A 6,130-nucleotide genomic window follows, 5' to 3' on the forward strand; every position below is an offset into this window, starting at 1 on the left:
ATGTACTACTTAACTTCAAATAATCGTTTGAAAACATTGGATTAAAGAAGATGAATTATGACGTGTCTGAAATCCAGCTAAAGGTTAACATATCGAATAAGGCACAATTCAATCGTCCACATATATACGTACGTTAGGGATAATCGAATTACGTGTCATAATAGCATAGTGACCTTAACGGAAAAAATATTGGAACGAAAAATGCTGCCAGTACTTGCAATGAATACGACACAATCCCGATCTGAAAACGAACATGCAATGCCTTATGTTGTTAACGTTTATAACGTTTATAGGTCAAATGCGTACTAATAGCATGTAGTGGTTGTGAATTTTCAAAGTTTCTTTCATTGTTAATATGTTATTTCATATAAATGTCGTGTTAGTATTCTTAGGGTTAAGGTAGAGATGGCTGTTGTTGAAGTATCAATATTGTGAAGGAAATTACTTCAATAACCAATGTATACATCTTTGTGTTGTTTAGTCAGTGTAAAAAATCTTGCAATGTCTGTTACTGCATGGCGGAACATCATTTGAGATGAAATATATATTTCCTGTGCATGGAAAGAAACTTGAAACCCAAGAGATTAAAATCAATTATTCCATTCACTGTTCCAGCCCACTCGTTGGTGTCACCAAAAAGCTTTCTACAACGCCCGCATTATTTATAATGGTAATTCTACTACACAAATGCCAATATCATCTGTTAATAGAAGCTTAGCGGTGTCAACAGCATTTGTCCCTGAGTAAATCAGCTTTTTACTACTGGAAAATCTACCTAAATTATTGCAAAATGCGTGTTGGTTAGTGGCTAGCTGAGTAGGCGTTAATTGAATATTTAAGTATAACACAGACTATTTAAATAATTACATAATGATATAAATCTGCTTAGAGGCGATGGCAATAAGATAATATTAAATAATTATCCTGCCATCTCATTCAATTGTTGAACAGAAGGTTAAATGAACAAAACATGTAAACAGTGTCGTTAAGATGTGTTATTTGTAATAAATATTTGTTGAAGACGTATACATAAAAATCTTTGATTTATTAATGTAAAAAGTCGGTATGATGTTTTCAAAGGAATTCAACGGACATACTGTTTAAGCCGCACGCCTTCCAATCAATTGAATTGTCTATGCTTAAATACGTAAATGGCGACATAAAAGAATACTGTTGTGTAAATACGATATAGCGTTAACGAATTAACCCAATCTTCATGCAAACGTCACTTACATCTTCTAATAAACAAGTTATGACGGGTAAATTGACAACTATTAAGCATATGTTTCATTTAGTTGGATTTAAATACAGATGGTTATCAATTCATATTTTACAAATCGTTATATATGTAATCAACTTAATCGAAACTTAAAATACACCGATTCCATTAGCGCTATATATCCCATCTCGCTCTGTGTTGACAATTTCTGGTAAATAACATCGCTGCATTAATTCTTGTTTTCTTAAAAAATATAGTTATAGTAGCATTATCGTTTGCGGCATCAAATTATTGGTACAACAACAAAAAAGCCAGTAGCATTATGGCTGCCTTTCAAGGAACTGCAGGTTTGTCTTCTTTCTGATACTATTACTACTACTGCTACAACTACTACTCTTTACTTCTTCTACTACAGATACAAATGATAGCAATAATATTAATAATAAATTATAAATATTAATAAGTAAATAATAATAATAATAATAATAATAATAATAATAATAATAATAATAATGATATTCCAAATATCCTACAGATACATATGATTGCTGGGCGCTCTCGTCTATTGATGAAATACTCAGCTACCCACGCAAACCATTTATTAGTTTCTTGATTTGTATTGTGAATCTATTAGCAATAATAATGCCATGACATGACACACTTTGATTTGTTTACGCCGTTTAGCGTTCGGTCCCATGGATACAAATTGACGTTGTAGTAAGTTCACAGAATGATTGCTAAGCACGCAGCATTAATACCGGTCATCAGCATAAAAAGGTTTTTAACGTTTATGTACGTCCCGAGCAGTTGAACTAATTTATTGTGTTGTATTGGGGGTCGGCATTGTTCATGATTCCAAACTATGTTTACCTTGGGTAAATGTCAGATTTTGCATAAACGAGTGAACTTTAATCAGCCGTTATTATTCTGTGTTGCATTTGCAAATGGGAGTATACAGCGTTTCCAGCATTGCTTAAAGCGCGATTATACAAATGAGTTTGACAAATACCATACAACCATTAGATTAATCTAATCAAATAGTGTAATTTACAATAATACCAATATGTTTCTTCATCTTCATAGTCATAATATGGGTTTGCAGATCATAATTTGACATTATTATTATTTTGAATGTTTATTAACTATTTTATCATTCATTTATATTTTCCTCAATGTGCTTTTCTTTCACAAGATGATGTCAATAAACCATATTTATTTTACGAGATTATTCATGAGCATTCTTATTAACATATCATGAGCATGTGTTAAAGGGATCTTTTCACGCTTTGGTAAATTGACAAAATTAAAAAAGTTGTTTCAGATTCGCACATTTTCGTTTTAGTTATGATATTTGTGAGGAAACAGTAATACTGAACATTTACCATGGTCTAATATAGCCATTATATGCATCTTTTGACGATTTTAAAACCTAAAAATTATAAAGCGTTGCAACGCGAAACAATTGAATAATTTGGAGAGTTCTGTTTTTGTCGTTAAATTTTGTGAAACTACGAAGATTGCTTATATAAGGTATAAAATACGTCCACTATGTGTACTTGGCGGAATAGCTCAGTAGGCTTAAGCGTTTTTACTTCAGGACTCTGGCAGGACTCCAGGGGTCACTGGTTCGAATCCTGCTCCGGGCAATGTTTTTTTCCTTTTTTTAATTTTATTCTTGATTTTTTACTGGAGCTTTTACGTTCCAAAGTTTACATTTATCAATATAAAGCATTTAATGAATAAGTTAAAAAATGCCAAAATCTGTGAAAAGGCCCCTTTAAAATGACATTCTCGAATGGTATTGCTAAACTTGATCGTAAATTTTGACACCGAACCACAACCGTTTACAATAGACAAATACTTAATTTGTTTGTTGTTAACATTTACAAAGACTTATAAAGACTTCCAAATTAAAAATTAACAAAAAATATGCTCAAAACTGCTAAGCACCCAATTCATTCACTTACCCGTGTTCAGTGATTAAAAATATTCCATGAAAACGAGCTGTAAGTCCTTAGCTTTAAAGCACTGTTGGATATCCGCCTCATAAAGCGCCGTGTACGCTTTAATGATGGTCAGATGTCATGTTTTGCACTGAGATACAGATCCCACTTTGTGCCTGTCCGCAACTAATCGATAAGCCTGCCAGATTCGATATGCCGTCTGTCTTCGTTGAGTATCAGGCGACAACTTGTTGCGAACAGGAGATTTCCAACCGATAATTATTCAGGGCACATCGGAATTACCAATTGAAGAGACTTGCAGTAATTTTCTTCAGTCAGTCAATTTGCTTGACGATGGCGAGAAGTGTAAACATGAGCATCGCGATTATACGGGTACAAATGCACCTGCTTGTTTTTTTTATACAGCACTTGATAATTCCAATTCAGTATAAGGCGAGACAAACTAATTTATTTTCATCTAGAGTGTGTCAGAATGTTAGCAATATGTACGTTAGTAAGGTGTAAAAAACGTCCATGAAAATTTACGCTAACCTTTATTTGTTCGTAAAATATGGGGTTTGTAAATGGTTTTTTATTTATGTGTCATAAACTTGCAAGTGCAATATTCCAGCAAGTGCACTTTTTGAAGCAGAACGTTTTAAACTTAAGGATTGTGGTGCAATTAATAACGCATGGCAAAGCACCCTAAATAGCATTACCTAGCAAAGTACTTTCCATTATTTTCAGCGTTTGATTTTGTGTTTATGATGTCCTTTACCTCGTGAATAAAGTTTTAAATTTACAAAGCAATTGTGTGATGCTGTTTCTTTACAACCCACCATTTATATTGCAGAGAAATAAGAAACAAAAACAAATCTCGAGAAAGATATGTCTTCTATGTTATGTACCTTCCTTTTTTAGTGAATATTTCTAAATAAGAGAATATCCTATGAGAAATTGGAACATTATAATCATGTGTTTGAACTTCATACAAAGGAACAACTAATACAATTGTATAATAATACAAATAAGAATAAAGTACATATATGACTTTGATTTTGGAAATGCATACACATTGCGGCTCGTGGTCAGCAAAATTAAAGCACACCATTTTGTTTTTTATTGTAAAAAGATTCTACCATTTCAAGACGTCAGTATTATTTTATGTGCACTGGGATTTGATTAAAAAAAAGATTCAGCTCGATGTTCAGCGTGCTCAGAACCTTTGTTATGCATAGCAAACCATGGTTTGTTCCTTGATTTTTTACTCGACATAATTGTAAACATCTTATCTATTTTTATCTTACGACTTAAATTATAATAAACGTTTAAACTGGTCCTTCTTCACGTTTCCTCTCTGATTGAAAAAAATTGATTAACTGATAAGAACACATGGCCTCTTTTCAGGTTGTTTCTTTATGGCGAACATAGTTAGGTTAAACTTTATACATAATTGATATTAAAAATCTATGGCAGATATCACATTGGTGTTTATAATTGCTCAACCAATTTTAGTGCTTAAAATATATTGCAAACATAGACAATCTATAAGTACATACACTATATTTTTAATGTTTGAAAAATATTGAACATGTTTATCAAATTTTAATACAGTTTCTTTTGGAACGGTTTTAATCAAAACAAAATAAAACATAGACATGTACATTTAAGTAATGATTTTTGTATTGTGTAACTCATTTGTCCTACTTCAGGTCATCTTCGTTTTACAAATGATGTTCTTATCATTCTTTGACAACTGAATATGATTGTCTTTCTGCTATAATAGATACATACTATCGTAAATCGCAGCGAATAGATGAGCAGGTTAATGTTCTACCACACAGATAAATGAGCAATATGCAACTTTCCATAAACAAGATAAACCACGCATCAGTTATTGTTTGGACACAAACATTTGCATATGACTTCATAGAAATGTCTTTCGTTTTTAGGAAAGCCTATCCCAGTATGTACTTTCATTTAACTTCACAAATATAGCCTTACTAGTCGTAAACGAGACACACTTCTTGAATAAATCATTTGTATTAGAGCCCTTTATAGTTATTATTCCCACAAAAGTATGATAACAAACGTGAAAAATATGTACGTGCTTTGTAAAAACTTAACTAATTTAAAAATGACTTTGCGACAAAAGCATTTCGCGACATTTGTTTTTGATTGGCTATAAATAAAACGAACCACATGCACATGTAAATAAAATCAATTCTTCACTTCAAGCCTATTTTTTTAGTCGTTAGGGTCAAAAGTATGTTCACTTGTGGTAAATGAAGAGGACTCTTTCAACACAAAAATACTAAAGTTGTGTTTCTTGTGTTGTGGCCGCCATGGTGCATTAACGGAATATCTCAATATCTCAAGCAAACAACTTTTGTATCAACCTCAAATTGATGTGCTGAACTTTTTCGCCAAGAAAGCAAACAGAAATGAAAAAATGACCTTTGCTTAGTGTGATTGCAACATTCTTTCCAAATATAGGTAACCTTATTGGGTATTGACATAATTTACGTACACTTTAATGGATTAGGTCGTGCAAGCTTGAAATACATATATATATACACACAAATAGTCTACGTGTTGTAATTATTATATATTAAGGTTGTATAGCGGTATTATGGTTTAATTTGATTATGTTCGGAAACCAATGACTAATCCTATCATTTATCAACCCATTTTCCTGTTTCATATAATCATATCGTTTATTTCTCCGCTCATCCCTCGTAAGTCTTGTCAGAATATTCTCTGGCGTCAACAATTTGATTCTATGTAATTGGAACGTATTAAAGGTAATACATGAAAGAGATATACATGCTATAAATAGAAGCAATCAACAGAATGTTCATTTTAAAACAATATTTAATGAAAGAAATTAAATAAAGGGATATAGATAAAATTACAATTAGAGAACGAAACAAGAAGTGAATAGAAAAACTAAATACACACCTAATGA

The 6,130-nt window shown here is 31.9% G+C and overlaps 1 protein-coding gene across 1 annotated transcript in view; it reads right to left on the reverse strand.

The window, feature by feature from the left end:
• The window catches only part of LOC127876287 (synaptotagmin-6-like), a 92,285-nt gene extending 88,927 nt beyond the window's left edge, over window positions 1-3,358 (reverse strand). Inside the window, exon 1 of the mRNA XM_052421411.1 lies at window positions 3,187-3,358. The gene's annotated coding sequence lies outside the window, so the exon portion shown is untranslated. The remainder of the gene's footprint in view (window positions 1-3,186) is intronic.
• Between the last annotated feature and the right edge of the window lie 2,772 nt (window positions 3,359-6,130).

This window comes from Dreissena polymorpha, chromosome 4, assembly GCF_020536995.1.
Source record: "Dreissena polymorpha isolate Duluth1 chromosome 4, UMN_Dpol_1.0, whole genome shotgun sequence".
Taxonomy (NCBI): domain Eukaryota; kingdom Metazoa; phylum Mollusca; class Bivalvia; order Myida; family Dreissenidae; genus Dreissena; species Dreissena polymorpha.